General features: G+C 37.8%; 1 long non-coding RNA gene across 1 annotated transcript in view; it reads right to left on the bottom strand.

The window, feature by feature from the left end:
• LOC145509733 (uncharacterized) overlaps window positions 1-18,040 on the bottom strand; it is a 1,421,207-nt gene that overhangs the window by 1,342,348 nt on the left and 60,819 nt on the right. The window contains exon 4 of the long non-coding RNA XR_014056361.1: window positions 17,380-17,884. This is a non-coding gene — a long non-coding RNA (uncharacterized LOC145509733). Of the gene's footprint in view, window positions 17,885-18,040 lie in introns of the transcript that reaches the window.

Below are 18,040 nucleotides of genomic sequence, written 5' to 3'. Positions count from 1 at the left end.
CATAGGTTAGCTCTTTTGAATTTACACAGTTATACATACAAGTAGCTAATATTAAACCTGTGCCAAATGTTTGAATTTTTCATTTGTACATTTTGGACTTTTTATTTTGGTTGATTAGAGTACTAAAGTTTCATATGCAAAGCGTGTCAGTTTTTTTTTTTTTAGAGCAGATAGAAGGAAATTGCTACCTAGAGAACAGCCTGTCTAGAAAATATTGTTAGACTTGTTCTTACAACTAAGCTAAATTACTCAGTAATCAATCTAAATCTCTGAGAGAAGAAATAAGGCTTCCAAATTATTTCATCTCATCTACTGTTCACTGAATTGCCAGAATTCACACAGAAGTCATGCTGCTGCTGCTAAGTCGCTTCAGTCGTGTCCGACTCTGTGCGACCCCATAGATGGCAGCCCACCAGGCTCCGCTGTCCCTAGGATTCTCCAGGCAAGAATACTGGAGTGGGTTGCCATTTCCTTCTCCAGTGCATGAAAGGGAAAAGTGAAAGTGAAGTCGCTCAGTCGTGTCCGACTCTTAGCTAGTGGACTGTAGCCCACCAGGCTCCTCTGTCCATGGGATTTTCCAGGCAAGAGTACTGGAGTGGGGATATGTAACCAAAAAACAAGTAATATTTCTATACTCCAACCTGAAATATCTGAACTCCAAATTAGTTCCCAAGACATTCTGAACCATCCTTTTGTTTTCTCTGAGTAGCTCTGTTACACTTGTGTCCTCAGAGAAGTGACTAATAAGTTTCACTCTTTCATTGAGGATCAACTTTTGACTGACTTTGGCCTGAGGGAGGGAGGCATATAAATAATATTTGGATCAATTTTAGGCACTGATTAAAGAATAGAATGTTTTCATGTACAAAGCAAGAGCCTAATGAGCATCAGACAAACCAGGCGCGGGTTGGAGCGTAGCCTTCCTGCCTTTCACTACGCTGCTGTTAACTTAAGTTCTCTTCTGTCTCAGTGCCCCACTCTTCCCCCCTTTCGTGCCTCCACAATATGGAGTACGTCCCTTTGATTTCCCTCATGAACACTGTAAGATGGATTTGAAGATGTAACCAACCCTCCCTCCTCATTCTCATATTCTAATGTAACTCCTAGTTTCTGCTTGTGCCAGTTTTTACAAAATCTTAACCTGGTGCCTGCCCTCCAGCTTCTATCTCCGAAAATCACCCTAAATCACCACCTGGTTAATCTTTCCCAACAATAATTTCAGCCTCCAATTACTCACTGAGGATGGCACAGTAAAATACAAACCTCTTTAATATGGCTTCTTTAATGGGCTTCCCTTGTGGCTCAGCTGGTAAAGAATCAGCCTGCAATGCAGGAGACCTAGGTTCAATCCCTGGGTCAGGAAGATTCCCCTGGAGAAGGGAAAGGCTACCCACCCCAGTATTCTGGCCTGGAGAATCCCATGGACTGTACAGTCCATGGGGTCGCAAAGAGTGGGACACGACTGAGCGACCTTCACTTCACTTTAATATGGCATTTAAGTCCCTCCACTTCAAGGCCCCAAGGAACTAAATGTCAGTAGTAGCTCCATCCAGTCACTGCGACAACTGAAAGCAGGCACACATGCTTCCACGCATACCCTGGAAGACAGTGTCTCCCCAAGGAGACACAGACCAGCCTGTGTCACTCTGCAGATGCACATGAGGAAGTTTCTTGTGGTCAAAGCCTGGGTCTGTTTCTAACCTTGTCTGTTTCTGGGATGCACCTCATCTGATGAAAGCACTGAGAGACTCATTCTCACTTAAATACATTTTTCCCCAAGGCACATGAATTAAAGGAAAAGACATGTAAGCGTTAAAGAATTTGAAAAATGTTAAGGTGACAGAGGTTTCCCAAAATGTCTAAGAGTTGTACAGAAGAAGATTCTTATGTGAAATACTAGTCCTATTTCCCCTGAACCCAAACTAGGTGTCATTATTCTATAAAAATGTAAGTAGAGCAAATCCCTGGCTCTATCTTCCCCAAACTTTACAAATTTGATTAACATTCTTTTCTAGTCTACTCATATCTTTATTTTCCAGATTGTGCTAAAGCTTGAGGACATTTTAGCTTTGGCATTTTTGAAAAATAACGTTACTTCTAAGAAACAGTGTAATATAATGCACTAAACTGGGAAGTCCTTGAGAGTAAACACTATTTTAATTATATCTGTAGATTTTCCAGCCAATTGCCAGGTCATTCTTAGGGTGAAAACAGAATGGGAAAAGCGTGCTTTGGAAGGCAGGAATTTCACCCCTAATATGCCACCTACTGACAATATAGTTGAGAGGAAATCCCATAACCTATCTGAGTCTAAGTTTGCTCAACGGCTACAGAGGGGTAATAACAACACTTACTTCACAGGATAGTCTTGTTGTGAGGACTAATGATATAATGGGTAACAGTGTGGTTTGTAAATGATAAGCACTGCATGATAGTGGTTATTGTCACCCCCAAGTATGAACTTGAACTCATAAAATGGGTGGAAAATAAAAAGAGAAAGCTGCACACCTGTAAACAGGCATGTTCTCAATCAGGAAAGCCAAGGCCAAAACCTGGAAAATACGTTATCCACCTGAAAGTCTTCCCCTAGTATATGTCTACAACAGAAAGGAAAAAAGAAGCAAATTTCTTTTAAATATGGTAAATTGGATTTGGTTTATATTCCACCAATTGAATTGGCCAAATCCAATAAAAAGTTGAAATAAAAACTTTGTTTTTAAAGCTGTATGGTTTATATGTCAGACTAATTTGTATCAGACTAACCTTCAATGGAAAACAACTATAAAAGATGGATAAAACACTTGAAACAGATACTTGGAGTCAGAAAAGATCAAATAAGTTAGCAGAACTTGAAGGAATAAATCCCAGAAAGAAAACGAAATGCACATGTGCACTGGAAGTAGCCTGGACATCAGCCTCCACTTTTCTCCTCATACCATTTTCTGACTCACTGCACACACACACAAAAAGAGCCAAACTCAAAGTAATAGAACTGCCAGTCTCACTGAAGATGATTAATTAATTGATTGGTTGACTGATAACTGAATTTAAGAATTCCATAGATGAATTTACTAAAATTCTAAAATTAAATGAGCAAAAAAAATCATTGATAACTGATGCTGGATCATTTGGGTAGCCATATGGAAAAAAGATCCTGTTGACCCTTACCTTATACCATACATACACACAAAAAAATCAGTTTCAGTTAGATGATAGACCTGAATATGAAAGACAAATAATAATGCTTCTAGAAGTTAATATAAGAAACTATATTTGTGACCTTAGTTTAAATAAAGATTTCTTATACAGGACACAGAAAGAGCTAACTATAAAGAAAAATGTTCATAAATCATATTTTATTATACTTAAGAAAGTCTATATGTGAAAATATATCACTATAAGAAAGAATAAAATTAAAATAAAAAATATTTTTTTAAAAAAGTGAAAGAGGCAAGTCACCAAAGAGGAAAAAATATTTGCAATATATATTTCCAACAAATAGATCATTTCCAGAATATATAAAGAAATATAACAAATCCATAAGAAAAAAGCAGACAAACCAATTTTCAAAAATTGACAAAAAATCCTGAATATATTTTAAAAATCCAAATTGGCTAATTTTAATGACAATATCTAGTGTTAGTAAAAATGTAAATCATCTGGAAGATTATCAGTAGGAGTATGAGCCAGTAAAACCACTTCAGAAAACATGCTGTCAATATCTGCCATAGCTGAACATACGTATCCTTTTTAATCCAACAATTCCACCACATGAAAAGCATTAAGATAAGCACAAAAGACATACATAAGGATGTTCACAACAGCCTTAGGCATAATTTCCCCCAAACAAAAATAATCTAAATACCTATAGAACGAATAAATTGTGGCATGGTGCTTCAATAATGCTGCTGCTGCTGCTGCTAAGTCGCTTCAGTCGTGTCCTACTCTGTGCAACCCTATAGACGGCAGCCCACCAGGCTCCGCCGTCCCTGGGATCTCCAGGCAAGAATACTGGAGTGGGCTGCCGTTTCCTTCTCCAGTGCATGAAAGGGAAAAGTGAAAGTGAAGTCGCTCAGTCGTCCAACTCTCAGCGACCCCATGGACTGTAGCCTACCAGGCTCCTCCGTCCATGGGATTTTCCAGACAAGAGTACTGGAATGGGGTGCCATTGCCTTCTCCGCAATAATACAGCAGGGATCAGCAAACTATAGCCTGTGGGTCATATCCAGCTATACCCATTTACAGAACTATCTACAGCTCTATTTGCACCACACCCGCCAAGTTCAGGAGTTGCAACATAGACCATATGGCCTACGAGGCTAAAAAGGCTTACTACATCTGGATCTATACAGAAGTTCGTCAATCTCTGCAGTGAATGAGAGTAATGAAAACGAATGAACTAGTACTACTACTTTATCATTACAGCAAGACAAACTTGACACACATCATGCTGGTGTGTAAAAGCCAGATACAAAAGAATGCATGTTATGATTCAATTTATGTAACTTTATATAAAGTTCAAACACAAACAAAATTAACATAAGTCAGATAGAAATAGTGATAGATGCCAGAATATTGTTTACATTTGGGGAAACAAAATAACTTGGAAGGGCTTCCCTGGTAGCTCAGCTGTTAAAGAATCTGCCTGCAATCCAGTAGACCTCAGTTTGATTCCTGGGTCAGGAAGTTCCCCTGGAGAAGGGATATGCTACCCACTCCAGTACTGTTGGCTTCCCTGGTGGCTCAGATTGTAAAGAATCCACTTGCAATGAGGGAGACATGGGTTCAATCCCTGGGTTGGGAAGATCCCCTGAAATAGGGCATGGCAACCCACTCCAGTATTCTTGCCTAGAGAATCCCCATGGACAGAGGAGCCTGGCAGGCTACAGTCCATGGAGTCGCAAAGAGTTGGACATGACTGAGCGACTAAGTAAAGCACAGCACAGAAACTTGGAAAAGCAATGGTGCAAATGATCCCTCTCTCTAAACTTGATAGTCTCACTTAAAAGTGAAGATGAAGCAAGCAGGGCTGGAGAGAAGTACCCACACCCAACTCAGTCCTCCACAGCACATCACAGAGGCCACTGTCAAATCTCTCGTCAGATTACACTATAGGTTCCTGAGTTGAAAAGACAAAAGGAGACAAAATCAATCGATCCATAGCTGCTGGGAAGTTTAGATAAAAACCTATTACAAATCTCCTCTGATCCCTTTGTATTTGAACAGTAGGAAAAAAGTGAACTACAACAATCTAAACCAAATAGAGTGCTTCAATGTCAACTAAAAGAATATGTCCACCCCAAATCCACCCTCTTCATTTGGATGAGTGAATGAAATTGCTGGAGGCTCATAAGAGTATTGATTTTGGAACAATAATTAAAATCTAATGGAGTTAATCAGTTTCACATAGAACTATAAATTTCATCCAAAGACATGATAAATTGCTTTAAAAAATATCTGACTGCTCATCTACTCAATTTTTTAAAATTTAGATTTCATTTTCTGACAATGTTATTCATTTTAACTGAGAGAAATATTCATACCATCTGAAGTGCTGGACATTTTATTCGAAGAAGAGGAGGGAAAAGGGAATCATTTGGTTCTTTATGGGGGTCAAATTAGACATCAAATAAAGTATGAAGTTTCTTCACCAGACACATTTCATAAAGTTAAATGGTTCTTTCAAGATTATGCTGACAATAGAGTCTTCAGTCTTTATTATAATATAGTCTATGACCTCACTAATAAGGATAATAATGTATCATCAAAAATGCTGTTAATTGAAAACTGTAAGTCTAATTAACCAGGGATGTGACCATGCATAACATATTATTAATAGAATGAAAAGATCGCACCACACCAACTGCCACCCAGGAAAAAAAACTACAAGGACAGTCCAGCAGTTCAAAGACGCTTCACATCCATTTTGGCAAAAGTTACTGATGTTATTTTCCTTTCATTAAACTGTAGGCTTCATTGCAGAATGACTTAAAACCAGAAGAAGTAACTTGAGACAGATTTAAAAGATAGGTCACAGGGCAGCTGCTTGGGATCCAACCTATAAAGGACCCTCAAACGCTGCTGAAGACATCAGAAATATGGTGCCAATTAACTTGTTTCCACATGAAACTCTTTACATACTGGGTAAAATGTAAGTTGGTCCCACTTCCAGTGAATTAATTCCCTGTAATGAAAAATATATTCTGTCCTAGTGCTCATCTCTTTTGATTGAGTATTGCGTGATACGCATGCACATCAGGAACCTTCGGGACCACTACAGTTTCTCAAAAGTGTTAGCTGCTCAGTCGTGTCTGACTCTCTGTGAACCCATGGCTGCTCTGTCCATGGAATTCTCCAGGCAAGAACACTGGAGTGAGTAGCCATTCCCTTCTCCAAATCCCAAAACAGCCACTAATATTTACTGAAAGTCAGCTGTTACAGCTAATAAAATTTCAAGACTTAAAGAATATGTGGTACAGGACTCTCTCCAGAGAAAAATGGATTTATTTTATTATCTAAATTTTAAATTCTATTCCTCCTAAGAAGTTCCCTGTATCAGGAAACATCTTTTAAAAAATCTAACAGATTAAAAAAAAAAAATCTAACAGATAAACTGCACTACAGGAAGATGGAACTCATTTTGCCAATATTAAAAGTGAGTATCCAGATGAAAATGGCTTGCTGAGAGCATGTTAAAATCTCCCCAGTCCAGCAGCTAAGACTTAAAATAATAGATTGAATACAACAGATATAGATATAGATCTTTAAACATATATATCTGTAGTTGAAGACAAGAAAATAAAATCTCTGGGTTAGAAAAGGGAACTCAGTAACAGATGCTTAAGCCTCATGGCTCAAAGGAACTTGGATCTAGTTTGGAATACTGAGACTAAGGCCTCTATGGTCTCATGTGATTGCTTTTAAATGTACCCCAGGGACTTCCCTGGTGGTCCAGTGGTTGGGACTCTTCTTGCTGATGCAGAGGACATGGGTTCAATCCCCAGGTCTGAGAAGATTCCCTGTGCCATGGGGTAACGAGGCTTGTGGGGCACAAATATACAGCCTATGCTCTATAGCAACAGAGATCCAGTGCAGCCCTAAATAGATAAACAAATATTTTTTAAGTGTACTCCACACAATGTCGGAGAAGTCAATGGCACCCTACTCCAGTACTCTTGCCTGGAAAATCTCATGGACGGAGGAGCCTGGTAGGCTGTAGTCCATTGGGTCGCTAAGAGTCGAACATGACTGAGTGACTTCACTTTCACTTTTCACTTTCATGCATTGGAGAGGAAATGGCAACCCACTCCAGTGTTCTTGCCTGGAGAATCCCAGGGACAGGGGAGCCTGGTGGGCTGCTGTCTATGGGGTCTCACAGAGTCAGACACGACTGAAGAGACTTAGCAGCAGCAGCCACACAATGTGGGTGACTCAAACCAGGTTCTCCAATTAAAGGTGACAATTCAGTGTCATCCATGACCTCATGTGAAGCATGTTCAGGGAGCATGACTCTCTCTGTCCTCTAGCATCAAAATTAAATAACAAGCTGGAGCCGTTTTTCAAGAGAGAGATTTCTGACTGGAAATTCTGAAGTCACTACACATTCATTTTGTTGCAATATTTTAAATTTTTATTTCTGATAAAAGTATATATAAATCTTAGTGCAATTAACACTAACAAAATTGTTACATCTACTGTATTTGAATAGGAAGGGTTAGTAGACTTCAATACTTTGAAAAAAAAAATTGACCAAAGATCTCCCAATAAAAGTTAGTGATGTGCTGAGAAATTTAAGGTAAGTGTTTAAGAACTTTAAAGATATAAAATCAGTATTATGGTTCATAAAATAAAAGCAAGAGTCATGAAGCAAGGGAAACCTAGAAATGAACACTGTAATCATTGAAATTTAAACATTCAACAAGTAGATTATATAGCATATCGTGTGTGTGTAAGTATATGTTCAGTTGCTCAGTCATGTCCAACTCTTTGCCATCCCATGGACTATAGCCTGCCAGGCTCCTCTGTCTATGGAATTTTACAGGCAAGACTACCGAAGTGGGTTGCCATTTCCTTCTCCAGAGGATCTTCCCGACCCAGGAATCGAACCTGCATCCCTTGCATTTCTTGCATTGGCAGGCGGATTCTTTACCACTGTGTCACCTGGGAAGCATATAGTATATTGGGCACAGCCAAAGAGAAAACTGCCAAATGGAAAATGAAATTGAGGAAATCTCCCAAAGCACAACATAAGGAGGTAAGATATGGACATATAGAAGATACAGAAGTCCCAACATGCATGTAAGACTGCTATAAGAAGAGACTAATGGAAAAGCTATGTTCAATGAGATAACTGCAGAGAATTATACAAAAGTAAAGAAAGACATGAAACCTCAGGTTGAAAAGCCCATTGAGTGCCAGACAGGACAAATTTATTTAAAAATACATGCTAAGATACAGGCGTACCTCAAGAAACAAGAAAAAAATCAAATAAATAACCTAACTCTACACCTAAAGCAACTAGAGAAGGAAGAAATGAAGAACCCCAGGGTCAGTAGAAGGAAAGAAATCTTAAAAATTAGGGCAGAAATAAATGCTAAAGAAACAAAAGAGACCATAGCAAAAATCAACTAAACTAAAAGCTGGTTTTTCGAGAAGATAAACAAAATTGACAAACCATTAGCCAAACTCATCAAGAAACAAAGGGAGAAGAATCAGATCAACAAAATTAGAAATGAAAATGGAGAGATCACAACAGACTCCACAGAAATACAAAGGATCATAAGAGACTACTACCAACAGCTATATGCCAATAAAATGGACAACTTGGAAGAAATGGACAAATTCTTAGAAAAGTATAACTATCCAAAACTGAACCAGGAAGAAATAGAAGATCTTAACAGACCCATCACAAGCACGGAAATCGAAATGGTAATCAGAAATCTTCCAGCAAACAAAAGCCCAGGACCAGACGGATTCACAGCGGAATTCTACCAAAAATTTAGAGAAGAGCTAACACTTATCTTACTCAAAATCTTCCAGAAAATTGCAGAAGATGGTAAACTTCCAAACTCATTCTATGAGGCCACCATCACTCTAATTCCAAAACCAGACAAAGATGCCACAAAAAAAGACAACTACAGGCCAATATCACTGATGAACATAGATGCAAAAATCCTTAATAAAATTCTAGCAAACCGAATCTAACATCATATTAAAAAGATCATACATCATGACCAAGTGGGCTTTATCCCAGGAATGCAAGGTTTCTTTAACATCCGTAAATCAATCAATGTAATACACCACATTAACAAATTGAAAGATAAAAACCATATGATTATCTCAATAGATGCAGAAAAAGCCTTTGACAAAATTCAACATCCATTTATGATAAAAACCCTCCAGAAAGCAGGAATAGAAGGAACATACCTCAACATAATAAAAGCTATATATGACAAACCCACAGCAAACATTATCCTCAATGGTGAAAAATTGAAAGCATTTCCCCTAAAGTCAGGAACAAGGCAAGGATGCCCACTTTCACCACTACTATTCAACATAGTTTTGGAAGTTTTGGCCACAGCAATCAGAGCGGAAAAAGAAATAAAAGGAATCCAGATAGGAAAAGAAGAAGTAAAACTCTCACTGTTTGCAGATGACATGATCCTCTACATAGAAAACCCTAAAGATTCTACCAGAAAATTACTAGAGCTAATCAATGAATATAGTAAAGTTGCAGGATATAAAATTAACACACAGAAATCCCTTGCATTCCTGTACACGAATAATGAGAAAACAGAAAGAGAAATTAAGGAAACAATACCATTCACCATTGCAACAAAAAGAATAAAATACTTAGGAATATATCTACCTAAAGAAACAAAAGACTTATATATAGAAAACTATAAAACACTGATGAAAGAAATCAAAGAGGACACAAACAGATGGAGAAATATACCGTGTTCATGGATTGGAAGAATTAATATAGTGAAAATGAGTATACTACCCAAAGCAATCTATAGATTTAATGCAAACCCTATCAAGCTACCAACGGTATTTTTCACAGAACTAGAACAAATCATTTCACAATTTGTATGGAAATATAAGAAACCTCAAATAGCCGAAGCAATCTTGAGAAAGAAGAATGGAACTGGAGGAATCAACCTGCCTGACTTCAGGCTCTACTACAAAGCCACAGTCATCAAGACAGTATGGTACTGGCACAAAGATAGAAATATAGATCAATGGAACAAAATAGAAAGTCCAGAGATAAATCCATGCACCTATGGACACCTTATCTTCGACAAAGGAGGCAAGAATATACAATGGAGAAAAAACAATCTCTTTAACAAGTGGTGCTGGGAAAACTGGTCAACCACTTGTAAAAGAATGAAACTAGAACACTATCTAACACCATACACAAAAATAAACTCAAAATGGATTAAAGATCTAAACGTAAGACCAGAAACTATAAAACTCCTAAAGGAAAACATAGGCAAAACACTCTCCGACATAAATCACAGCAGGATCCTCCATGACCCACTTCCCAGAATATTGGAAATAAAAGCAAAAATAAACAAATGGGACCTAATTAAAATTAAAAGCTTTTGCACAACAAGGAAACTATAAGCAAGGTGAAAAGACAGCCTTCAGAATGGGAGAAAATGATAGCAAATGAAGCAACAGACAAGCAATTAATCTCAAAAATATACAAGCAACTCCTACAGCTGAATTTCAGAAAAATAAACGACCCAATCAAAAAATGGGCCAAAGAACTAAACAGACATTTCTCCAAAGAAGACATACAGATGGCTAACAAACACATGAAAAGATGCTCAACATCACTCATTATTAGAGAAATGCAAACGAAAACCACAATGAGGTACCATTTCACACCAGTCAGAATGGCTGCTATCCAAAAGTCTACAAGCAATAAATGCTGGAGAGGGTGTGGAGAAAAGGGAACCCTCTTACACTGTTGGTGGGAATGCAAACTGGTACAGCCACTATGGAAAACAGTGTGGAGATTCCTTAAAAAACTGGGAATAGAACTGCCATATGACCCAGCAATCCCACTGCTGGGCATACACACCGAGGAAACCAGAATTGAAAGAGACGCGTGTACCCCAATGTTCATCGCAGCACTGTTTACAATAGCCAGGACATGGAAGCAACCTAGATGTCCATCAGCAGACGAATGGATAAGGAAGCTGTGGTACATATACACAATGGAATATTACTCAGCCATTAAAAAAAATACATTTGAATCGGTTCTACTGAGATGGATGAAACTGGAGCCCGTTATACAGAGTGAAGTAAGCCAGAAAGAAAAACAACAATACAGTATACTAATGCATATATATGGAATTTGAAAGATGGTAACGATAACCCTATATGCGAGACAGAATAAGAGACACAGATGCATAGAACAATTTTATGGACTCTGAGGGAGAAGGTGAGGGTGGGACGTTCTGGGAGAATAGCATTGAAACATGTATATTATCATATGTGAAACAGAACACCATTCCATGTTCGATGCATGAGACAAGGGCTCAGGGCCGGGGCAATGGGATGACCCAGAGGGATGGGATGGGGAGGGAGGTGGGAGGGGGGTTCAGGATGGGGAACACATGTAAACCCATGGCTGATTCATGTCAATGTATGGCAAAAACCACTACAGTATTGTAAAGTAATTAGCCCTCAACTAAAATAAATAAATTTATTTAAAAAAATGCTAAGATATATTGTTAATAAAACAAAAATAGAGAGATTCTTAAAAACTTCCAAAAAGAAAAGGCATTATCTACCCAAGCATGACAATCAGATTGACAGCAGATATCAGGTTACAATCCCATAAAAGAAAAAAAACTTAACCTGATACAGTCTAAACTTTCTCAATTAACTATACCAAGGCTCAATTAGCATTACTGTCCTCTGACTTGAAATGTAAAACCACTGTTTAGTCTACCTTGACCACTGTCCTCACATCCTAGCCTTCTTACTAAAGTTACTTTCTTATTAAACTTACTATGCTTCCCAGGAGGTGCTAGTGGTAAAGAATCCACCTGCCAGTACAGAAGATGTGGGTTCAATACTTGGGTCGGGAAGATACTCTGGAGAAGGGAATGGGAACCCACTCCAATATTACTGCCTGGGAAATCCCATGGAGAGAGGAGCCTGGCCGGCTACAGTCTGTGGGGTCACAAAGAGTGCACAACTGAGCGCACACACACACTTACTAAAATTCTTAATTTCAAGGCTAGACTACCTGATGATAAAATGTAGGAAATGATAATTACTATTCCTACATATGCATCATCATATGTAAAAAGAATTCAAAGTTCGTTCTTTGTGAGAAATTCTTCCTGGGATGAATCTTCTCGTTTTAAAAAACAGATTAGACTGTAGGAGAAGTAAAATGAATTTCCACTTCCTACATCACATGTCCAGTGGCAATAAGACAAACAGTAAAAGGGAGCTCAAGGCTTTTGCACACTAAGTGTCCTTATATGTTGGACACTGTAACAGTACACAGAGATATCAATGCCCCATTGAATACATAGGATGTATTTTAATGTAAACTAATTTTTTTCAAAGAAAAATAGAAAAAATGAAGACCTTTTCCCAAATTCTCGTATAAAGCATTGTTAACAGAAGAGCTCAGCAGTTTTCTACCTTGAAAAGAAAGGTTGTACTTACATTTCTTATTTTTGAAAAAGTTCTTCCACCTGTATTGAATCTGTGCTTCAGTCTAATTGAAAATGAAAAATCTCCAGATAGGAGAAATCCAGTGACATTCAGAGCCTAAGGCTTGTCTCACAAAGTAATTCTACCAGTAATATTTTTATGGTTGCAGAAAATGGAAAAACACAGATATTTTGGCTTGTAGTATTAAATTTAATTCATAAGGTTTAGTAGTAATACTTCTGAGGAAAGAGAAAAGCCAGCTTTCAATATAACTAGTCCAGAAAAAAAAAACATTGCTGTTGTGGAAATTGCTTACTTCAAATTTCAAATATAGGCTTCAGGGTTCTGAAACACTGAAAGATATAAATGGTTTATTATATATCTCAGATTGCAAAAGTATCAAAAAGATTTCCTAGGGTGAATATAGCTACCTAAAACCATAGAACAAAATAACAGAACAAAGAGAAAAAGGTATTGTTTTATTTTTATTAGTTCTCCTGTCATTCATAATAAACAAACAGGATTCAATATTAGTTTTCTGAATAGATATTATGAGGACTATAAAAACATCTCAGAATCTAGTCTATTCCCCCCTTAAAAAGTTATATGTTTTTAAGAAAATAAAGAAAACAGGAGGAAAAGTCTTGGCTTGTGAACATATGCACATATATATCATTTGAGGGACTCCCCAAATGTAATAGAAACCACTTACAAAGATCAAACCACATTCTTTCATTGTTTTCACTGACCATGTGTCAGAATACTGACCCATTGAAGACAGTTAACGCACATTGATTAAGTATAGAAATAAAGATTTCTCTCAAAGAAGACAGTAAATGCACCCTCTTCCTTTTAGCATTTTATCCATATTAGAGGAGAGAGTGGGAAGCAACCTCAAATGTTCAAGTAGGGACTTAAAGAGAGCTTTCTGTACACTATAACATACAATGCCTGTAATGAAATAACACACTTTAGAGAAATACTGAAAGGAAAATAATTACATTCATAACTTAAATATAATTCTGCAATTCTTCATTTTTAAAGTAGTGTACTTTTTCATGATTTACCTAATTCCAAATCCTACTTCACCTGGGAAAGGAAGGAAGGGGGAACAGAGGGGAGGAGGAAGGGAGGAAGGAGGGAGGAAAGGAGGAAAGGAAGGGGGAAGGTCCTTTTTCTCTTATTAGCTCAAAGATTGTTGTACATCTTCAGAAGCCCAGAAAATATTCTACTTTATTCATGGGTCTAATTTTCAGTCAATGGAAATATTATTGTTCACTTACCATCTAATGAAGGAGACATTTCCACTAAAAAATGCTAGACCAGAAAAAACATTAGGACAACATATTAAACATTTAAAAGAGAAAAGAAAATTATAAGTTAGACATGGACTTCACTATTTACTCCAAGTTAATTCCAAATGGATTACACATTTACATACTTTACAAAAAACAGAAGTACCAGACAAATCCAGAGGTTTAATATAGTACTGGAATGGAGAAGGCCTTTCCAAACATGTCACAATTACAGAAGCCATAAATTAAATAAATAAATAAATTTGGTAACCTATTTGGTAAAAAGTAAATGTATACAGAAAACTACTTTAAAAGGCTAGGCTATCATGAAGCAATCCTGTTGATTACACTGAGTTACCATAAAGCAATCATATTGCAGCTTCTTCATTATCAATGTACAAATCATTTTACTTGTAGATAAATATGAATTTTTTTCACATTACTTTTTCATTTTTGATGCCTAGAATTAGTAATACACATAACATCTACAGTGTTTCGTATCATATAAGACAATATTGATATAGGTGCTGACAGATGATCCATCTTATAAACAGATGAGGTAAACTTATGGTATTGATAAATACAGTACAGTATTGTTGGAGAAGGAAATGGCAACCCACTCCAGTGTTCTTGCCTGGAGAATCCCTGGGACGGCGGAGCCTGGTGGGCTGCCATCTATGGGGTTGCACAGAGTTGGACACGACTGCTGCGACTTGGCAGCAGCAGTACAGTATTGTAAACATATTTTCTCTTCCTTACAATTTTCTTAATAACATTTTCTTTTCTCTAGCTCATTTATTGTAAGAATACAGTACATAGTACACATAACATATAATTATGTGTTAATTTTTTATATTATTGGTAGGGATTGTGGTCATCAATAGGCTATTAGTAGTTAAGTTTGAAAGAAAGCAAAAGTTATACATGGGGGCTTCCTTGGTCGTTCTGTAGTAAAGAATCTGCCTGCCAAAGCAGGAGGCAAAGTTTCAGTCCCTGATCCAACATGCCACAGAGCAACTAAGCCCATGCACCACAATTATTGAGCCTGTACTCTAGAGCCCGAGAGCAGCAACTACTGAGCCCACAAGCTGCAGCTACTGAAGCCAGAGTACCTTAGGGCCCATGCTGTGCAACAAGAGAAGCCACCACAATGAGAAGCCCACACGGTGCAACTGGAGAGTAGCTCCTGCCCTTGGCAACTAGAGAAAAAGCCCGTGGACCAAGAAAAACCCAGCACAGCCAAAAATAAACTTTTTTTTTTAAGTTATACATGGATTTTTGACCGTGTGAGGGTTTGGCGCCCCTAATCCTAACATTATTCAAGAGTCAAATGTATATTTATTTTCCAATTACATACATATACACTTGACTAATGTATTGTGTACATTACAAACTACACACCAAAAAACTGTACTTTTTATTTACTTGTTTTTCTTCCATATATATTTTTATACAATTTTTAAAGGTTACACTCCATTTACAGTTATTACAAAATATTGGCTGTATTCCCCATGTTGTACATTGTTGAGCTTATATTACACACAGTAGTTTGTACCTCCTCCTTCCCCACCACTGTACTGCCCTCCTCTCCTTCCCCCTGTGCTGTGCTGTGCTTAGTTGCTCAGTCGTGCCCGACTCTTTGCAACCCCATAGACTGCAGCCCACCAGGCTCCTCTGTCAATGGGGATTCTCTAGGCAAGAATACTGGAGTGGGTTGCCATGCCCTCTTCCAGGGGATCTTCCCAACCCTGGGATCGAACCCAGGTCTCCTACATTGCAGATAGATCGATCGATCTTTCCTTCCTTCCTTCCTTCCTTCCTCCCTTTTCCCCTTCTTCCCTTCCTCCCTCCCTCCCTTCCTTCCTTCCTTTCTTTTAATTGGAAGCTACTTACTTTACAATATTGTGGTGGGTTTTGCCATACATCAACATGAATCAGCCTTGGGTGTACATGTGTCCCACCATCCTGGACCCCCCTCCCACCTTCCTCCCCACCCCATCCCTCTGGATTGTCCCAGAGAACCAGCTTTGGGTGCCCTGCTTCATGCATCAAATTTGAACTGGTCATCTACTTTACATATGGTAATATACATGTTTCAATGCTATTCTGTCATATCGTCCAACCCTCGCCTTCTCGCACATATTCCAAAAATCTGTTCTTTCCCAGATTCTTTACCATCTGAGCCACCAGGGAAGCCCATGAATACTGAAGTGGGTAGCCTATCCCTTCTCCAAGGGGTCTTCCTGACCCAGGAATTGAACCGGGATCTTCTGCACTGCAGGCAGATTCTTTTACCAGCTGAGCTACTAGGGAAGCCTCTCCTTTACCCTGGTAACCACTCATTTTTTCTCTATGAGTCTGCTTCTTTTTGTTAAATTCACTAGTTTATTGTATTCTTTAGAGTCCACATATAAGTGATATTGTATAGTATTTTCATTTCTCTGACTTATTTCATTAAGCATAGTACCCTCTGGGCCCATCCATGTTATGCAAATGGCAATTTTTCACTCTCTTTTATGACTGCGTAGTAGTCCATTCTCTATATGTACACCACATCTTTATCACCTTGTGTGTTGATGGATACTTACGCTGCTTCCATCTCTTGGCTATTGTGAATAATACTGCTATGAACATTGGGGTGTATTTTTTCAAACTAATGTTTTTGTTTTCTTCAGATATATAAATAAGAGTGGAATTGTTGGATCATACACTAGTTCTATTTTTAGTTTTTTGAGGAAACTCCATACTTTTCCACAATGGCTCCACTGTTTTCCACAATGGCTACACCAATTTACAGTTTCATCAACAGTGTAGGAAGGTTCTCTTTTCTCCACACCCTCACCAGAATTTATTATTTGTGTTCTTTTTGATAATAGCCCTGCTGGGAGATGTGAGGTGACACCTATTGTGGTTTTGATTTGCATTTCTCTCATGATTAGTGAAGTTGAGCATCTTTTCATATGCCTGTTGGCTATCTTCATTTCCTCTTTAGAAAAATATCTATTCAGTTCTCCTGCCCATTTTTAATATGTCTAAGGTAATCTGTCACAGTATAATTAATAATAGCAAAAGATTGGTATTAACCTAAATTTATGTTAACAAGTATCAAGTAAAATGAATTATGGTAAATCCATTCTACATACTATGATACAGCTTATTGAAGTGAATAAGAACCTCTTTACATATTTGCTTATGTACACATAAAATTACTAGAAGGAGCTATATGAAAATAACTGCTACTAGGGAGCAGACTGGATTGCTGACAGTGAGGAAGCCGACTTTGCGCTCTCTATACTTTTACACCTTTGGATCTTTGATCTATGTTAATGTATTGTTCATTAAAATAAAATAGTAAAGAATGGTATTGGCTAATAATAGTCACTTGTGCTTGACACTCTACTGTTTTACATATTATTTTATTTAATTCACACATTTTTTTAAATGTTCAATCTCACTCATGATAAATAAATGTATGCCGAAACTACATTGAGATGACTCTTTTCACTTATAAGATCAGCAAATATTCTAGAGTTTGAAAACACACTGTCTGGGCAGGGGGAAAGTTCACTTTCAGAGGAGGACACTGAGACCCATGAAGGCTGAGACTTCTCTGTAATCAGAGGCGGGGCTGGAATATTATCCCAGAAGGTCTGGGTCAGATGTTATGCTGCCTCTCACCACTAAAGGGTGATTATAGCAACATTTTGGTAGAAGACACAGATGTGACTTTTCACTCTTTACAACAGTCAATAATTATCAACATAAAATTGATTTTTTGACATTACTTAAGAGACTTTACAGATGATATTCAAAAGGAATCAACAGAAATGCACTGAACCAGCCATCAGGAGTCGTCGATTCCAGCCTGACTCAGCCATCACTTTAAATTCTCTTGGCCTTCACATCTATGTATAGAAAATGAACAAGAAAATATCAAGTTTCCTTTCAAACTCTAAACACTTTATGTGACTCAAGTCAACTGTATGATCACAAGTCCTCTAGCACTTGGGGATCAGCTCTTTATGCAAAACCAAGTCAGATAGTTTATGTGCCTAACCCAA

The sequence above is a fragment of the Giraffa tippelskirchi genome, chromosome 6, assembly GCF_054371585.1.
Source record: "Giraffa tippelskirchi isolate mGirTip1 chromosome 6, T2T-mGirTip1v1.2.pri, whole genome shotgun sequence".
Taxonomy (NCBI): domain Eukaryota; kingdom Metazoa; phylum Chordata; class Mammalia; order Artiodactyla; family Giraffidae; genus Giraffa; species Giraffa tippelskirchi.
This window is presented reverse-complemented; position numbering and strand designations above follow the sequence as displayed.